Source organism: Culex quinquefasciatus, chromosome 3, assembly GCF_015732765.1.
Source record: "Culex quinquefasciatus strain JHB chromosome 3, VPISU_Cqui_1.0_pri_paternal, whole genome shotgun sequence".
Classification (NCBI taxonomy): Eukaryota; Metazoa; Arthropoda; class Insecta; order Diptera; family Culicidae; genus Culex; species Culex quinquefasciatus.
In genome coordinates this window covers 3163426-3182476 of record NC_051863.1, presented here as the reverse complement: position 1 = coordinate 3182476, position 19051 = coordinate 3163426, and the positions used below count along the sequence as shown (strand labels likewise).

The 19051-nt window shown below is 36.3% G+C and overlaps 1 protein-coding gene and 1 long non-coding RNA gene across 4 annotated transcripts in view; one reads left to right on the top strand and one right to left on the bottom strand.

Moving 5' to 3' along the window:
- LOC6038993 overlaps positions 1-19051 on the top strand; it is a 140688-nt gene that overhangs the window by 92575 nt on the left and 29062 nt on the right. The window lies entirely within an intron of this gene.
- On the bottom strand, positions 13859-14626 carry LOC119769611. Its single transcript, XR_005278449.1, has 2 exons — positions 14424-14626; positions 13859-14354 (listed from the first exon to the last, which is right to left on the bottom strand). It is a non-coding gene; the product is annotated as an uncharacterized LOC119769611 (long non-coding RNA).

Genomic DNA, 19051 nt, shown 5'->3' with positions numbered 1-19051 from the left:
ATACCGAAGACACCAAAAAAGTTTCAGCGGGATTAAAAAAATAAAAATCGAATGACTGAAATCTCATAGAATTGCTCCGTACTCTACTTTTTAGTATATAAATTTTTTAAGATTTTGAATGAACGGCCTAAAAATGGTTGCATTTATTCTGACATTTTGAATAATTTTACATTTGAATTAAAAAAAAACGCTATTTCTTTTTCTCAATTCCCTATAAATGGAAATAAGCCATTGCTTATAGGTTAAAGTATTTAGAAAATGCCGAGGTATAGCTTTTTGCCACTTGGCCTCAAAAATCACTATCACTTGTCCACGATCCATACAAAAAAGTTTTTTTTTGTATGGACAATTGTCCACGAGGGGGGGGGGGGGGGTAACAGATTCCCAAAAAAGTGTCCAAGTGGTTTATGGATGGTCCCTAGGGATTAATATTCATATCTCTCTTTGTTATATTTTGTAACAACCTAATCTTTCCACGAAACAAATCTGCAATCAATATCCCTAAAACGACGTGCCATAAAAATTCCGCACACTCACGGTCTATTACAGTTGCATAACCAACTAATAAATCCGCTCCGCGTTTTCGCACCCTTTGTTTGGGTATGTGCTGTTCTGTTATTGCCATTTACATATTCAATAAAGCCAATCAACACGCTAAATCCCCTAATGCAACAGATTTACATGTGGAAAGCGCTTTTCATCCCATTCTGTTTGCCTGTGTGTGTTTGTGTTTGTGCGCGGGGAAAAGGCCAACCATTTCCGAGGCACAAATTTGCGCTTGCCCCTAATCCCGATAAAGTAGCAACATCAATAACACAGCCAACAACAACAACAACAATAACACAGTCGCCGCCGCCAACAATTTCACCCTCTTTTTCAATCCATTTTCTCGAAGCTCATTCTGGCTGATTGCCGCTAATTTTCTCTTCATTCTCACTTAAACGTGTTATGGAATCGGATAAAATTCCAAATATTTTACACTTGTGCCAGCTTAGCTGTTGGTGTGCTTCAGGGCAATTTCCCGCTCTCCGGTTCACTCTCTCTCTCTCACTCTCAAATCTGCAGGACCTCTTTTTTCTCCACCCAACTCCAGTTCAGCTCGATTTCAGCTTTGCTTGCTCGGAAAAGCTGCTGCTGGTTTTCCGAAACGATTTTCCTTTTTTTTGATCTTTTTTTCCTATGTTTTGGCTTCCGAGAAAACGGTTCAAGCTCTCGGGGCCATCCATCTGCGCGCCGTTGCTTGTGGTGTCAGCTATATAAATGTATATGTCTCCTTCTCGCAAACACCAATCTTCTCGTTTTCGACGATTGAACTTTTTGAAGTGGAAAAAAGGACTACACCAGCTCAGGAAATGGAGTTCACAGGGAGCCTCAATTTTTATGTTTTCAGATTTTGAAATGTCTGATATCAGGAAGATGAAAAAAGTAATTTACGTGAATTTCAATGTAAAATGTTATTACATACAAAATGATGTAAATGTAAATTTTAGCTCGCTTTAGTAATTTTACACATTTTTTTTATTAACTTTGCGTGTCAGAAAAAAAATCAGTAATTTGGCGTTAGAAACCGTGTAAAATTGTAAAAACACGTAATTTTTTTTCCAACACTAAAAAATCTTTCGATTCTTTGATTTACCCAGCCAACATTCAGGACACCACTGTAGCCGTTACTAGTACCAACCCCAGTGTCAGTCAGTTTTCCCAAGTGGGAAACTTTCGTTCAAAGTTCTGCTTTTTTTTTTGTTGTTGTTGGTTGTGTCCCCTCGCGCGCTTGAGTCAACATCGTCAGTTACCGCTCCCGCGCGTGGGTGGTGTAAAAAGTGGGAAAATTATGCTGAAAGAAAGCAAAAAAAAAAAAACAGACTGAAAAACAGAAGAAAATTTGCAGAAATTGTTTTGGGGAGAGGAAGATAATAAAAAGACCACAAAAAACACACACACAAATGACTAAAAGTTGTGCGCAGTTGAGGATTTCGGGGAAAAAAGGCTCACGAAGGCTGACGGAAAACTCTGCACTAACCTGCAAAGTTTGTTGTGTCGTTTCGCGAAAAAATGGATACAAACATTATCAAAACAACACTTTAAAATTACGTTTAAAGATTTTTGAATTGATTTAACTTTAAGGTATGACTTGAAAAGAATGTAAAATTACATCAATTTTATGTAACAAAATAAAACATTTTCAACAGTGTAATTTTGCAGTGACCTGCTTAAAATTGCCCTTAGCGCTCAAAATTTATTTTCGTAAATTTATTTCTAGCAAATAACTTCAAAATTGGTGACTTTATTAGAATTTCAAAAAAAAAATCTCTTTGGACACTTTTGCGATTTTCACCATCAGTTTAGTCCTTTGTCCTCGTTGCTTGCTCGTCGCTGACGAGAGGGCGTGTTGCCTTGTGCATCCGTCCGACTTGTTCGCGCACTTTTCAACTTTCATCCATAATACGGCGGGATAAACACGGTGCACGGGTCTGTTTTCAGAGCATCACACCGACGCCGAAACTGCTGAGGTCGTGTGCATCGATTTCCTTGTTTTCTAGGGTAAATGTTGATAATTTTGACACATTTTTTAAATTTTGCAATTAAATAAAATACAGAATTTTTAATTTACTTTAAAGTATATTTAATAAAGTTCACATGACAGTCAGGACAAATAACTCCCACAGCATCCAAGTGCTTCGTCATGGTATTAGATGTTGTTAATATCTTTTCTAGTTTCGGTTCACTAGGTGCAGCTCTTTTTTGTGTGCACCATCTTTCCGACTCGTCCTTTGAGTGGATAAAGCAGATTGGGGCCAAAAGTTCGTAATATTTTGTTGAAAGGATGTGTTTTTTAGTTTTCTATATATCTAAGATGTGGCAAACCCTATCGTCAGCTAGAAAAAAAATTTGGGACATTTTCCACTGGCAGAACACATATTTCAAAATTGCTTCTTTTTGTTTAATAATTTTTGATAGTTTTATCATTTTTAGGAAATATGACACTTTTTTTACATGAATACATTGTACAACATTAAAAAAATCATAAAAATATTTAATTTTTAATATAATCCAAATTAAAAAAAGAACATAAAAGTATCACGAATGCCTACAGAATTTTTACTATTTCCAAAAAATAATGCAATATTCAAAATATCATGTAAATTTGGGATTTTCCATATAATTTAATGTATAGTTCCATGCTGTTCAAATTTACACTATTTATTATGATACTTTTTGGTACATGCTACATACAAAAATGATTTTTTATTTTTTTGAGCTGTTAAAAGTATTGGAATGTTTAAAATTTAATCGTGACATACTCAGATAAAAAAGTAAAATTTTGGAAGGTTGAAAATGTGTTGGTTGAATAATACCTAAAATAAAAAGTAAAAAAGTGACTCGAAATCAGTCACCGTTCCCTTATTACCATAATTTTTTTGTGCAAAAATTGTTGTGGAAAAAGTAGAATTGCATATAAAACATGTAAATTTTCAGTTTTTGGAAAACGTAACATTACTTATTGTGGTAATCTGTAATCTGTTTCGGTGATCTGTAATTTTATTTCAATTTTTTTATACTGTGTATCACAGTAAAAAATTGTGTAAATATGGAAGCTGTAAGTTTGGATGGTTGAATATTACCTTTTTAATGATGTAATTTTACCTCAATTAAGACTGAAAAAGTGACGTTACTCCAGAAAAGTGTTAAAATTACACATTTTCTGATGTTAAACTACATCTTTTTTCTGACATAAAAGATGTACCTCTTCCCAGATGTAATATTACCATGATTTTTTTCTGTGTAGGAATAACTGCTAAATTGTTTTTTTTTTTTTGTGAAATTCCCTTTGAGTCATTAGGGCTAAATGTCCGGCAACCTTACCATTGGATTTCAGCATTTAATTAGAGTTTATGAAAAAATCGAACAATACGCGAAATCGTTATACACTCAATAATTTGGGACAAAACTCGTGTTTAATAAAAACAAAGTTTCTTCAAGACATTTTAAACCCATTTCCCCTTAAATTTGTTGAGCCCTGTAACACCATTGGTCCCCGATTCCGAGACCGGGTCGTCCCGGCAGCATCTGTGGATGCTGGATCATGGTCCAGGACACCCGACTTGCTTGTTGATGTGTTGGTTCGTTAGTACACTCACTCGAGCACTGTACTGTACACTGTACCACCACACTGTGTGTACTGGAAACAACCCCAAAACATCACTTTTCGAAGGGGGGAAATTGGGGTGGGGTGGGGCAGAGGATGCCCGCAGCAATATAAAATGTATCCAATATTCTCGAACAAAGAAACATTTAGTAGGTGTACCTCTGATGGGGGTGGGAAGGTGGCACGTACATGCTCTCTCGGTCCGGAGGAGTCAAAAGAGTGAAAAAGTGGAAAAACTCTACAAATATATACTGAGAAAACATATTTCTTTTTATGCCTCCCCGAGGGCGTACAACATGCTCTCGAATCTTCAATCTTTGGGACGGGGAGCAGAACTTCTCTCGACTTCCTCTGTTCGTTCAGCTTTATGGCACCAACTTAAAATGCTATTTGATAAATCCCTCCGGAATGGGGATCTTTCGGGGTTTTTCTTTTCGCTCCACCACCAAAACCGACATGCCAGTCTCCCCATATCTGTGTACGTATGTATGTGTGCATGTATGCTGGCATTTATCGACGCCGAGGACGACAGGAGATGGCAATCGCTGTGTGTGTTCAACCCCGGCCATCTCGACAGCATGTCCACTTGTGGAACCGAGACCAAGCCAAAAACGACTTGACTGTAACGAACCCCACTTGACACCTTTGAGCTGGCTTCTATGCAAGGAGGCAAGGAGAAAGTCAACCGCAGGCTAGATCATTTTAAATCAATTCCTCCGATGCTCGGGGCAATTTCCTCGTGTTTGCCCTTTCGCTCACTCACACACACTTTTTCGACCTGGTTGGGCTTTCCCTCTCTCTCTCACACACACAGTTTGACGAGTTGGGAGTTGGAAGAAAAAGCGTCGTCGGTGGAAAGTGTAGTTAAATTTTTTCCAAAGCATCAGCAAAGTTCGACAGCAGCATCCGTGGGGCACATCATGTTGCATCGATCCGTTGTGTCAGCACACGGATCCCTTCTTTTCACGGTCCAATGGAGATTGTGGTGCGATGGGCGGTGTTGGGTAAACTTGTGTTTTGTGTCAAGCAAATAAATCTATTTTATGATACTACATTCAAAACTTTGGACGATTTTCGATCACCGTTATTTTTTTTGTGATTACGGGTTTTGATTGATATTTTTCGTAATCACCGAAAAATATCAATCAAAACCCGTAATCACATTTAAAACTTATAACCTAAAATGTTTTGTAATAAACATTTAAATTAAAGAAAAACAACAACAGTGATTTTAGTGAGAAAGCTGAATTTCTTCATAGAAAAAAAGTATTTATGCTTATTTTCTAATTTGTAGAACACAAAACATAAAAAAACCTGAATGCTATAAAAATTAAATATGAAAAATAATTTCAGTAGCTTATCATATTTCATGGTTTACCAAGAATAAAATTATTTGGATAAAATTAGATTTTTTTTTTTAATTTTAATGGCATGTCAAGACCACGATTAAAAAAGAATGTTTATCGACTCTAATCAAGAGGAGAAAATAGAAAAAAATCAAAATTTTGATACATAGGCTCTTTCGTCCCGAGACCTTCAAAACAGCATATTAAGTTTTCATACGACCTTCTCATATGTAAAGCTAGATTTTTGAAACTTTTTACTATTTTTCTTAAATAATTTCAGGGTGGCCACTCAAGTCGGGAAATCGGGAAAGTCGGGAAAAAGTCGGGAATTCGCCAAAATCCGCCAAAAATCGGGAAAAAGTCGGGAATTTATGATTTTTTGTCAAAAAGTCGGGAAAAGTCGGGAATTCTGAGCATACTTGATTGAAAATTATTTTTTAACTCTTGAGTAATTTTGTAATATTTTGTAAAATTTTCAAATTGAATTCACTCATTTCTGCTTTAGTAACTTACTTTAAATTTAAGGTTCTTTTCACTATTTCAATATATTTGAGTATAGAAGAGCTTTCAAAGGCATTCAAAATCTTAATGAATATTGGAGTCTTTGACACAGATTTTCATAATATTTTTTATGAATCAAATGATTGCTTTAATTTTTGTTCATCAAACAAGAGGTAAAGTTAATGAAAAACTAATATAAAAATAGAGCCTAATGGCCAGCTTAGAATTACGCTTCTATTTCATTTTGTCACATAATTGGATATTTGGTAACAGATTCCAACTTGAGTTTGTCACCGGTTTTTTTTGGTGAATATTTTTAATTGTTTAACTAAATTTATTTAGTAATTTAAAATATTTTTTTTTTCCAAATGTTGCCCTTGAACTTTTTTTTTGTGAGTATGGGTAAATAGATTTTCAGTTCTTGGAAAACTTAAATATCGAATAAAATCCAAAATTGAAAAACTTTTTTACGTTTTGGAAACATATAGAAAATATTGAAATTGCAAAAAAAAATAATCCAAGAAGTTTTTAGTTATTGCAAAATTGTTCTGAAAAATTGTTTCTTCAATTATTTTGCTTAAAATAAGTGGGAAAACATAAAATTAACTTAATTTTCATTGAAAAAAAGTTAAATACTGACCACTAGATAAATTAAAATTGATTAGAAAATTTAATATCGAAAATAACAAAATTAAAAAGGGAACTTATCAATAACTTTTTTTTTATGAATTCCTTGACATTTTTCTAAATCCTTTGAATGAATAATAACAGCAATTATGTTTCAATCATTCTTTGATTTAAAATATGATGCAGTTTTGAAAAAATAGGAACGCAATTATAAGTTCAGTTATCTTTAACTTTTTGTCATTCTCAGTTGAAACGAAGTATCAAAAACTATACGTTTGTCAATTTAAAAAATAACATGGAAGTTATAAGTATTGTTGAACTTTCGATTATTTTTTCAAAGACAAATTGTTTTTGTTTCTACTCTGAATCTTAATAATGAAATTCCATTATAGAAGTGTTTTTTTTTAATTTATTGTTTAGTTTTTGTATTTACAAAAAAAAACCTATATTTGGATTTTTTTAAATTCATTGTGATTTTTTTTTCGCTGTTAATATTGACTGTTCTTATAGAAAGTTTTTTGTTTGAAATCATTCTTTAGATAAGAAATGTCTATTATTTGAGCATTCTCGAAAAGTCTGGAAAAAAGTCGGGAAAAAGTCGGGAATTTGAAAATGGAATTTGAGTGGTCACCCTGTAAATAGCCAAACTAATCACCTTTCTTTTGCGTCTAAGACAGCTAAAATCGGATGAAATGACGCGGAGGTATGATTTTTTGAAAAAAGTGGTTTTTTGAGAAAATCGACGAAAATTGCCATTTTTCGGACCACCCTAACACGGCGTAGGTCACCCTAATGGCCAAACGAAAAAATACGGGTCTAATTATTTCGGCGAAGAAACCCCCAAAATTTTTGAGCCCGATCGAGAACTTTTTTTTTCAAATCATGCTGTTTTCGTGGGGAATTGCTGCATATAAAATGATACGAAAATATTCTAAATGTTTTGTAAAGTTGTAGATATTCAATGACTTTTTTTTATTTTTTTGCCGTTTTTGAGCTCTAATCATGAATAAAAAAAATTGTAGTCGAGTTAAACCCCTTTTTAAGAAAGTTGTTTGGAAAAATAGAAATCTAACTCCAATATTTTTTTAGACTTAACTATTTAATGTAAAATCTTATTTGTAATCGAAAACTCACCATGTTAGCATAAATGTCCTATAAGCAAAAACAGCAAGTTGAGAAAAAACGCAAAGCAAGCAAAAAGCAAAAGTGATGGAAATGTATATGGGATAGAGGTGGGCAAAACAAGAGCGATTCGCGATTCTAAGAGTCGGTTCACTAAAAAGAGCAAACGAACCATGGCTTTACAAAGAACCGTTTCCACACCGTTCCAAGATGGAATGATTTTCAAACTAGAGTATATTTTTATGTTTATTCATTTAATTTTCAACAATTTGCAGCATAAAATTTATTTTAAAATTTGAAAATATAGTTTAAAATTTTCCAACGCTTATAAATAAATGCGAAATTTGTCAGCATTGTCCTACGGTATAGTTTTTCAAGTACTTTAGTACAAAAAACGACCGGTTAAATAAGGGCTATATCGCGATATTCTGAGAGCTGAATCGACATATTTCGTTCTATATACATATCTGATTCCTAGTTTTCTTTTTAAATTACACCAAAAGGGAATGATTTTCTAAACAAATTAAAAAACTTTTCATTGCACAATTGATCGTAAAGATACATTGAAGTTTTACTCGACTACAAATTTTAGCGTTTCAAAATGGTCAACATGGAAAATTCTACCAAAAAAAAAAAAACAGCTCATGATATAATGAAAAAAAAAATCTTCCCCCCTTTATAGACTATCGATTAAATCAGAATAAAGAAAAGAGTTCGCAGAGTATTTTCTCAATATAAAATAAAAGAGCAAAAGAGCCGTTCCAAAGAGCCACCCTTTTTTATGAGTGAGCGAAAATGAGCGGCTCCTAAAAAGGAGCTGTTTTGCCCACCGCAAATATGGGACGTTTATGCGCACAGGGGCAGAAAAGTACTTTGAAGATTGTTTAAAAAGTGCACCGTTTTCATGATATAACCACTTAAAGTATAGTTTTAATTGATACATTCCAGTTTATTTGATTTTTGAAAATAGTGATTGATTTTTTTCGAAAAATTGAGAAAATATCCAATAAAATTGCTTCATGGACAATGTAACAATAACAATGAAGTAACAGATTGTAATTGAAGTTTTTTAAGTCTTATCTAAACGGCCTATTATTTTCTAGTACTAATATTTCAGAAACTAATGGTCCTATTTTCAATGTTCATTTGTGAAATATTCGAACGCATTCTTAAAAAAATATTTTTAAGATTTTGGAATCAACTCTAACATTTCAAACGGGCAATATTGAAATTTGACCTGGCACAAAATGGCTTCTTTGATAATAGGAAAGGCCCCCAAAAAGTTTGAGCCAGTTAAAAATGTCAAATCCATCCCTCGTTGCCCATTGGAAAAAACGTGGTAAAATTCTTATTTTCTATAAAATTTGCAACCATTTTTTATTTACGGAGTTAAAAAGGGTTTGAAAAGTGGGAGAGTGACTTTTATTTTAAAAAATCGTATTTTTTAAATTAAATTAGTTAAGTGAAGTTTGCGTTGACATTTCTCAATAAGGTCATAAAATCTTAGGTTTTAGGATTTCACTAAACTCTTGTGTAATTTTTTTGGTTTGAAAATGATTTTAATTATGGAAAAGATAATGATTAGAGATTATAGAATAGGGCTAAAATTAGTAACATAAAAAGGTGCAGGTAGTTATGTTACACATAACCGACATCACAAAAAACTTTGCACTTTTTTTGCTTCTTTTTTTTTAAGTTTCGGTGTGATAATTTTAAACTGAAAATATCACCCCACTTGCCCCCCCTTTGACGGTGCTTCCACTTGAGCGTGCCTTTGAAACCCATCATTCTGGAAGGGTGGGAGGAGGCAAAAGCAAAGACCTAGAGAGCAGGGAAGGGAAAAAAAAAATCAAATGAAAACTCTCAAAGCACACACCGAGCAGCGTCACCTCGATGCGTTTCGTTCAACCTTGCTCGCCAACTCTGATTACACTTTTGTGGCTAGAACGAGTGAGTGAGAGGGAGTGAGCGCGAAGGAGAAAGAGAGAGCTTCCGGAAAATCGAAGTTCAGATGTGGTTCTCGGCACCGGGAAAAACGGATTGAGGAGGAGGAAGGGTGGATTGTGTGAAAAGAAGCGGAAAAAGAGGAACTACATCAAACACTTGTAAGTCGATTGCCGACCGATACACCGGATGATGATGAAGTTGATCCGAGCGGAACGTGAACCCTGCCTCCTTCCCCCCTTCTCTAGTTGCGGATTTGTGGGAGTGAACGAGACAGACGCACAGCTCTATGTACTAGCGAAGGAAAATTGCGAAAGAGAGGGAGAGAGAGAGTGTGTGGGTGGAAGAGCCCGAGTGGCTTTTCACAATGTTGACTCTCCAGCTTCGTGTACTGCAGAGTACATGGTAGAACAAAAGAGAGAGAGTCGGAGAGCGAGAGTTTGTTGACGAAAATTGGAAAATTGGTGGAAAACCCGAAGTCAGTTCGTCGCTGATGTGACTGTGTGTGAGAATGTATTGAGAATTCATCTCACGACGACATCGACTGGATGCTGGCAAAACCGAGGAAAGTGGGGTCGATGGGGGAGAGATTCGTTTAAGGTGAATTAGCAGGATGAGTTATTTGGGCACGAAGTGGTTTGTGCACAGATGGAAGTATTCCAATTTACCCTAAACACGAGTTTATTAAATTGTTTCCCCTCTGTTAACCTCTGGCACAATCTCTCCTCCTTCTCTCACTCTCCAGTATCACATCCCGCGTTGTTTTCCGGTTTTTGGCAAGATGCCGTTACAATGTTGCTACCAACAGGGGGAATTAAGGAAAGTTCTATAAGCTGTTGAACGGTGATGGCTTATCCGCCACACCAGGGATCCTGCACGTATGAACGAGGGGCGTCACAATGTCGATGGAGTACCGGGCATTTCCTTAATTGTTTCTTTGAAAAATATTTTAACTTCAAATTTGCATTTTATAACATGTCTTAAATTAAAGTTGTAAGTTGCATTTATTATCTTAAAATTTCCTCAAAAAACTAAATATTTTTCTTCTATACAAACCATCGGTTCACCCCTCGTGTGGTCGATTTTGACGTTGGTTGGTTCAATGTTCACACATTTTATCCCCGGTGAGAATGTCGGTTACCGGCACCGACTTTTTGTGCCCATCCAACCTAACTAACGAGTACACATTTTCGACGGTGGCATCCAGCAGTATCAAAAGGCACCCACAATGTGCCCTATCATCACAGGCTTGCTGCTGTGTAACCCCACTCGTCAGAGGGACAGTGATCCTCGAAAATTTGAAATTTTCATATATTTTTTTATATACGTAATTATAACTGTTAATTTAAAAAAAAATTAAACAAATGCAATTAAAATTCTTAAAATGCTGAAACTCTTCCGAAATCACTATATAAATAAAAATAAATTATTCAAATTTGATTAAAATGGGGTACAGTCCAGACACGATCCGAATCCGATCCGATCCGAAGGCCTAATATTTATAAAATTGCACTTCGGTTAATCGAATCACGAAAAAAAATGTTTGTTGGCTTAGTTATAATTGTCGAGCTTTAAGCATGAACCCCAAACTACGCTAAAGTGGTTCAAAAATTTTCAATCCAAGATGGCGGCCAAAATGGCGGTGATGAAATATTTAATAAATATATTTTGTTATTTTATAACCAAATAAATATTAAAATTCGACTAAAATGGGGTCACAAAACTCGACTCACCAACTCGAATTTAATGTTAAAAAAATTCAAAGATTTTTTTTTGTTCGTGATGCGTTTATCCGAAGATACAAACCTTCGGATAACCGAACTTCGGATAATCGAGTCTGGAATACATTAGACATTTTTGCCAGCCCTAATTCCTCAAATTGTATAGATAGCTATTTGTAAGTTGTTGTTTCCAAAAATTAAAAAAAAAACAGCACGAAAAGTTATGTACTGTTTCTTAAACTAAGGACCACTGTACACTATCAGAGGGTGTGGAAAATGATTTCCACCTTCTGCAACAACAACAGCACATCCCATCTACACCGTCAACAACGGTTACGAACGACAAAGATACACACACACACACACGCGACATAACTGAGGACTGAACTCTAGTGTATACGTGTGCAACCGGGTGTTGTAGTAGAGAGTCGTCGTCCTTTATTTATCGACATCATCATGTTTTGCCCACAACTAAACGAAACGGGAAGCCACAAGGCCACACACCGCCGCACCACATGATGATGATGACGATGCAGGATGCTGCTCCTGTCGACAACGAGGAAGAGCTAGTGGTTGACATCTTCGTTGGTCTGATGTTCGTTCGCGGTGCTGGCGATATGGATCGACCTGCTGATGCCAACCGCACCACGACGGGCTTAGTCCAAAATTTGACTCCTCCTGATTGGGGTAGGGTGGCTCTGTGCGATTTTTTGAAATGCGAAAAAAAAAATGTTGTTTCCATGTCTCGATTATCCGAAGATCTTAAAAACTTTCAGAAAACCGAACTTCGGAAAATTTAAGTCTGGGCAGTGATAACAACGTTTGGCAGAATTTGAAAAATACTTTACTTACTACATTTTATTCAAATTTTCAATACAACTCTTGAGTTTTTTTAAACCAAATTTTCAGATTTTGCTTTTTGGGTGTTCTCAAGGCGGTTTCAAAAACACTCAAAAAGCAAAAACTGGAAATTTGGTTTATTGGACCTTAAAAAAACTCCAGAATTCTTCACTGATTTGGTTCAAAATTAGCAAAGTCAGTACAAAACAATAACAAGTCCTAGTTTTCTTCCGATTTTTGCCTTCCTCACCTTACTGAGGAAAGGCTATAAAATCACTCGAAAAATGAATTTCTTAATTCGACCTCGTAGACCTACCTTCACGTATACCTATCGACTCAGAATCAAATTCTGAGCAAATGTCTGTGCGTGTGTATGTCTGTAAGTCCGTGCACCGAAAAAAATGCACTCGATTATCTCCGGACTGGCTGAACCGATTTGGGCCGTTCTGGTCTCATTCGATCCGTCTTAGGGTCCCACAAGACCTATATTAACTATTATGAAGTTTTGTTAAGTATTTCAAAAGTTATGCTAAAAACGATTCTGGATAAAGTTTGAAAGATTGTAAAAGGGTGGTTTTTGTAAGAAAACCCGTCTGATCATACATTTTTAGAAAGGTATTTCAAAGACCTTTCTAATGAGCCCAAAACATTAAAGATCTGATAACCCTATCAAAAGTTATGAGCAATTAAGTGTCATTTGTACACATTTCAGAGGCCGGATCTCAAATATTTTGATGAAAAAGTTGTCCGGATCTATCATGCTACCCATCGTTGGATAGGTAATCAAAAGACCTTTCCAACAAGCCCAAAACATTGAAGATCTGATAACCCTATCAAAAGTTATGAGCAATTAAGTGTCATTTGAACACATTTCAGGGGCCGGATTTCAAATATTTCGATGAACATGTTAGGCGGGTCCATTATGCGACTCGTTGCTAGTTGGATAATTGAAAGACCTTTCTAATGAGCCCAAAACATTGAAGATCTGATAACCCTATCAAAAGTTATGAGCACTTAAGTGTCATTTGTACACATTTCAGAGGCCGGATCTCAAATATTAACCTTTCCAACGAGCCCAAAAGATTGAAGATCTGTCAACCATATCAAAAGTTATGAGCATTTAAATGTTTATTAAACTTTTTTTTATTGCCGCATCTCACATATTTTGACGAAAATGACTGCTAGTCCATGCAAGCTATCATTGGATGGAAATTCAAAAGACCTTTCTAATGAGCCAAAAGGATCAAAGATCTGACAACCCTATTAAAAGTTATGAGCATTTAAATGTTAATTACACATTTTTTTTAGTCCGAATATCATATATTTTGACGAAAATGTTACCCAGATAGGTCATGCGAGCTATCATTGGACGCATAATCGTAAGACCTTTCTACTAAATCATAAAGATTGAAAATTTGGCAAGCCTATCAAAAGATATAAACATTTAAGTTGTATTTTGATACAAAATTGTCCGATTCCATCATGTCTGGATCTTGTTTGTTCTAGTAACTCATGGAAAAAGCCAATTCTCAAGATTTTTTCCACCTAAAAATAAAAAAAAAACGCAATCGAATACTTCCAAAAAGGATTTAAAAAATGAAAATCAAATAAGAACTATTCACATTTATTTGTTTGCACATTCCACGATACAGTTAAGACTCTGCCGGGTCTCTAGTTAAGAACAATTATTTTTATTGCTCCATTTCCCACACATTGACGACAATCTTGGACCGGCCAAATCGAGATGAAACATCGCCGCTGTGATTGGTCGCCGACGGAGCCCACGGCTAGGTCTACAATACGCTTCAGCTGTGCCTTTTAGTGCTCGAAGGTTTGGTGTCGAAGGTTCCCGGAATCGCATGCAGGATGCTTATTGAGATGGTGATCAACAAAACGGTACTTCATCTCCGAGTCTTACACAACGGGAGTCGTCTTCCTGTAGCAGATGGTCAGGTGTACCTGAAGTCAACGTTTTCGGCGTACACCGAAGGAATCATGTCCGAGCTAGAGTACGCGTTGGTCATCTCTCGAAACCCCTCTCGTTGTTCAGGTTGTTGGATGTCCGAAGAAATTCTTGAATTTTGCAATTCCAAAGGACGGGTAGCACTATAAATAAAATTAAAAGAAATATTGAAAATTAAAAAGAAAAATCATACTTTGTAAAAAAAAACTTACCAAGTTGGCGCAAGTTCGATTCAAATAAGCTGGAAAATAAAATTCGAGTTGTTTTTGATGAATCCTTTTTGACAGCAAAACAGTAAACAAAGTGGATCATAATTTGAAACCGTTCTCTTTCCGCCCGTTCCTACAGAAAAGTTGTGGATCGTAACTTTTACACTGAGAATCAAAAGTACACTTTTTTACCACGTCAAAAATAAGAGCTAAAGCGGCAATACTCAGAAATGAGTAAACGGGAAAATTGTCTGATTTGAGTGAATTATTTTTATTTTTGATTACATTACTATGTGAGGAAGGCACCAACCACCTACAGGTGGATTAAGTAACGTTTTTTCTGTAACCCTAATTTTTGGTAAAACACAGTCCAGACTCAATTATCCGAAGTCTCCAGAACAAATGTCACCTCGGATATACAAATTTTCAGTCATAAAATTATTCTTTGATTGCTGATATTATTATTCACAACGATAAACCTAATTTGTCTGACCATAATGACCTTTTGTTCGGGCACAAAGGGTTTAAAATTGATTTTTAAATCAATTTTGAAAAACTTACATCGTGGCCCTTCTTGATAGGAAGTAGCCTACAGCTTGAAATGTCAAAATGGCGTTAATGAAATAATGAGAAAAGGCATTTTTCAATGTTGAGTAATTCTCTACGAAATCGGTCTTTTTTCTTCAATTTTAATTTTTGTATTTTTTAATCCGACTGAAACTTTTTCGGTGCCTTCGGTATGCCCAAAGAAGCCATTTTGCATCATTAGTTTGTCCATATAATTTTCCATACAAATTTGGCAGCTGTCCATACAAAAATGATGTATGAAAATTCAAAAATCTATATCTTTTGAAGGAATTTTTTGATCGATTTGGTGTCTTCGGCAAAGTTGTATGTATGGATACGGGCTACACTGGAAAAAAATGATACACAGTAAAAAAAAATTGGTGATTTTTTATTTAACTTTATATCACTAAAACTTGATTTGCAAAAAAACACTATTTTTATTTTTTTTATTTTTTGATATGTTTTAGAGGACATCAAATGCCAACTTTTCAGAAATTTCCAGAATGGGCAAATATTCTTTGACCGAGTTATGATTTTTTGAATCAATACAGATTTTTTCAAAAATTCGAAATATTGGTCGCAAAAATTTTTCAAGTTCATTTTTCAATGTAAAATTAAATTTGCAATCAAAAAGTACTTCAGTGAAATTTTGATAAAGTGCACCGTTTTCAAGTTAAATCCATAATTAGGTGACTTTTTTGAAAATAGTCGCAGTTTTTCATTTTTTTAAATTAGCGCACATGTTTGCACACTTAAAAAAAATTTTTTTTGAATAGCTGAGAAAATTCTCTATATTTTGCTTCTTCGGATTTTGTTGATAGGACCCTTAGTTGCTGAGATATTGCAATGCAAAGGTTTAAAAACAGGAAAATTGATGTTTTCTAAGTCTCACCCAAACAGCCCACCATTTTTCAATTTCGATATCTCAGCAACTAATGGTCCGATTTTCAATGTTAAATTATGGAACATTCGTGAAATTTTCCGATCTTTTCGAAAACAATATTTTCAAAATTTTCAAATCAAGACTAACGTTTTAAAAGGGCGTAATATTGAAAATTGCTTGGAAAATGTTTCAGATTACGATCATTAACATAACGCTCAGTAAAAATTATGTTTTGGAAGGAGTAATTAATATTACCTTAATAAACACATAAAAAAGATGAAAATTTAAAAATAAATATTTTGAACGATTGTAAAACATGCAGTTCGAACCACCCTAAACCCCCTATTATCCGGGATCACATCTGGTGGTGTGACGCTGCTGCTGTGGTATCTGCCAGAGGAGATCCACTTCTCTCCGCGCGTATTTTCGTGACCATAATGCTCCGAGAAAAGGGCGATAAAAAATCGTGCATCTCCCGGTCCTCCTCCTCGTTCTTGGTAGTGTGTGCAACATCAACACCACCCGAAAAATAATAAAAACAGCACCCAGTCCCGTATGTGTGTCTGCCTACCCGTGCTTCATGCCTGCTCTCCCAAACTCAACTACCTTCCAAGCCATGATGGCCGCCGCCAAAGAGCCGAACGACGACGACGACGACGCCGTTGGTCGCTCCTCAAGTCGTCGCCGCTCTAGTTTCGGCGGCGTCGGCAGTGTCTCAGTGGCAGCTGTCGTGAAAGGAACCCTTGCGCTAAATCCCGGAGTCGTCCCGGACCGTTCAGAGAGATTCGTCCTTTCCGGGTGTTGTGTTGAGGGGAATCGGCTCTCGCGAGCGAGCGAGAGAGTTCGAGTGAGAGTTTCTCCAAGACCAAGAGTCTGTTGCACTTTTGGCGCGTTGTATTGGTGATTAGGGTGGTTCAGTGGGGTAGTGTGAGTGCGTGTGCACCCCTTAAGTTAAGGGGGCACGAGGAAGAAAGGATACCGTGTTTCGCATAAATAAAGAAGGAAGGATATTGCTGGCTGTGTGTGGCTCTTGAACGGAATAAAAACGTGGAAAATATGCTCAAAATTTCGACCGCATTCTCCACTTGAGCGCACACTTCAAGTGGTTTTTCCTTCGTCGCAAGGGGATCGATTTCACCTTAACAATTGTCGGTGGATATTTGAGGACCAGCTCGAGGAGGAGGAGAATTTCGTGAAGAGAAAAGAAAAAGCGATAAAAAGCGATCGTAATCTACTTCGTGACAAATCGACGACCCCCCGCTCTCCACAGGGATTTCCGCAAAGGATCCTGCGAGCTGAGGAATTTGTGAGGTTTTTCGTACCCTCTTCACACAGAAACCAGGAGAAAAGCGCGCCCTTGCGGTGAGAAGAACAACCACGACGACGACGACGACGAGAGAATACTCAAACTCCCTCGTCGCGGCGCGAGCAAGTCAACTGAATTATTCACTCCGGTGAAAATCGCTTTTGTGCCGCTTCAACAACCACTTAGTCGAGGTCCCCACCCCACCCTACTGTACTACGCCCACGATGGGGTGGTGTTGGTGGTAAAGTGAGTTTGTCAACGACATCGCTCCCTCTCGCTCCGTTTTCACGGTGTAAATAAGGTTGCGTTTGTGATTACATTAGAAAAAAAGATTTGGGGTAAAGTGCAGTGAAAAAGTTGGAAAAATCTTAAACCACAAAAAATAAGAAAATTCAAAATGGATGCAAAGTGATTTACTCAGAGAAGTGAAGCTAAAAAAAAAATAAAGTGAAAAATTTCAACTCGGATTACACACAATCGAAAAAAAACAGGCCGCAGTCACAATGGAATGGTTACCCCGAGGATTGACAAACATTCACACGCCGATTCCGGTTCCCGGTAAGCAAACCATCCAAGCAAGCTGCAAAAACAAGCAGCGGCAGCAAGAAGTAGAGGGAATTTGTATAATTGATCACATAATTATTACCTGCCGGGTGAGAATAACGCAAGTTGGCACGCACACACAAAGCACACGTTTTACAACCGCAACTTGAGAGTAATAACACAAAAGGACACAGTTTTACTACCCTAGTACTGGCAACAGAGGGGCGGGACAATAGCAATCCAAGGACTATTATGTGTGAAGGTTGTGAAGCGAAGCACCGATGGGTTGAACCGGATAGCTAAACCCGAAATTATCCGTTCAGGGGTGTAAACGCTGGTGTAGCGCACACCGTTTTGTAAGGGAGATGGAATACAAAAGTGTAACACGAGGAGGATTTGGGGTGAAGTGTTATATGTAAAAAAATAATTCTTTCCAGATAAGCTTAGAAATCTACAAAATTAAATATTAAAATTTAAACACTTTTAAAAATTTATTGAATTTTGAGCAATTTTCATTAAAGCCATTGCAAATGTTATTTTCTATTTTTGTCCCCTTCTTCTCCCTACAAAAATTACCCACAAAATAAGAGAACAAAAAAATTGGTAAAAATTAAAATTTCCATTTAAAAACATGTACAATTGATTGTTAACTATTCAAAATACATTATATAAAATTATTTTTTGTATTTTTGATAAAATAGTGCATGTTTAAACTTTTTTGCAAATTTTAAATTTTGAGACCACAGATCGAAATAGTAGGTTATGCAACAAGTTGCAAAAAGAAGATTTTTGTCGCACGAGTCGTACATTTATCCAACGAGGTTCACCGAGTTGGATAAATACGACGAGTGATGAAAAAATCAAGTTTTGCAGCAAGTTCCATGCAACGTTTTTTGCAATTCTAAAACACCATTTGGACAAAATTAAAAGAAAAATTTCCATGCATTTTGTCCGAAAAAAAAAACGAAACTATTGGCACTACGCCCCCCGGGGCATGGCCTTCCTCTAACGTGGGATTTCTGCTCCAGCGCCTCTGACGAGACAGGAGAAACCGGGACCGACGTTTTACTTCACCATCCGATAGAAGCTCAGTGGATAAGGCGGGAATCGAACCCGCGTCTCATAGCATCATCGGGATCGGCAGCCGAAGCCGCTACCCCTGCGCCACGAGACCCACATGTCCATGAATCGCTTAAATTAAAAAAAATGAGTAGTATAACTTTTCCAAACAAGTGCTGAAAAGTTCAACTTTTCAGCATCCATTACGGTGCTGAAAATCAGCATTTTTTTTAAAGTGGGTTACTATTTAATTCTGTTATTTTTGGTACAGAA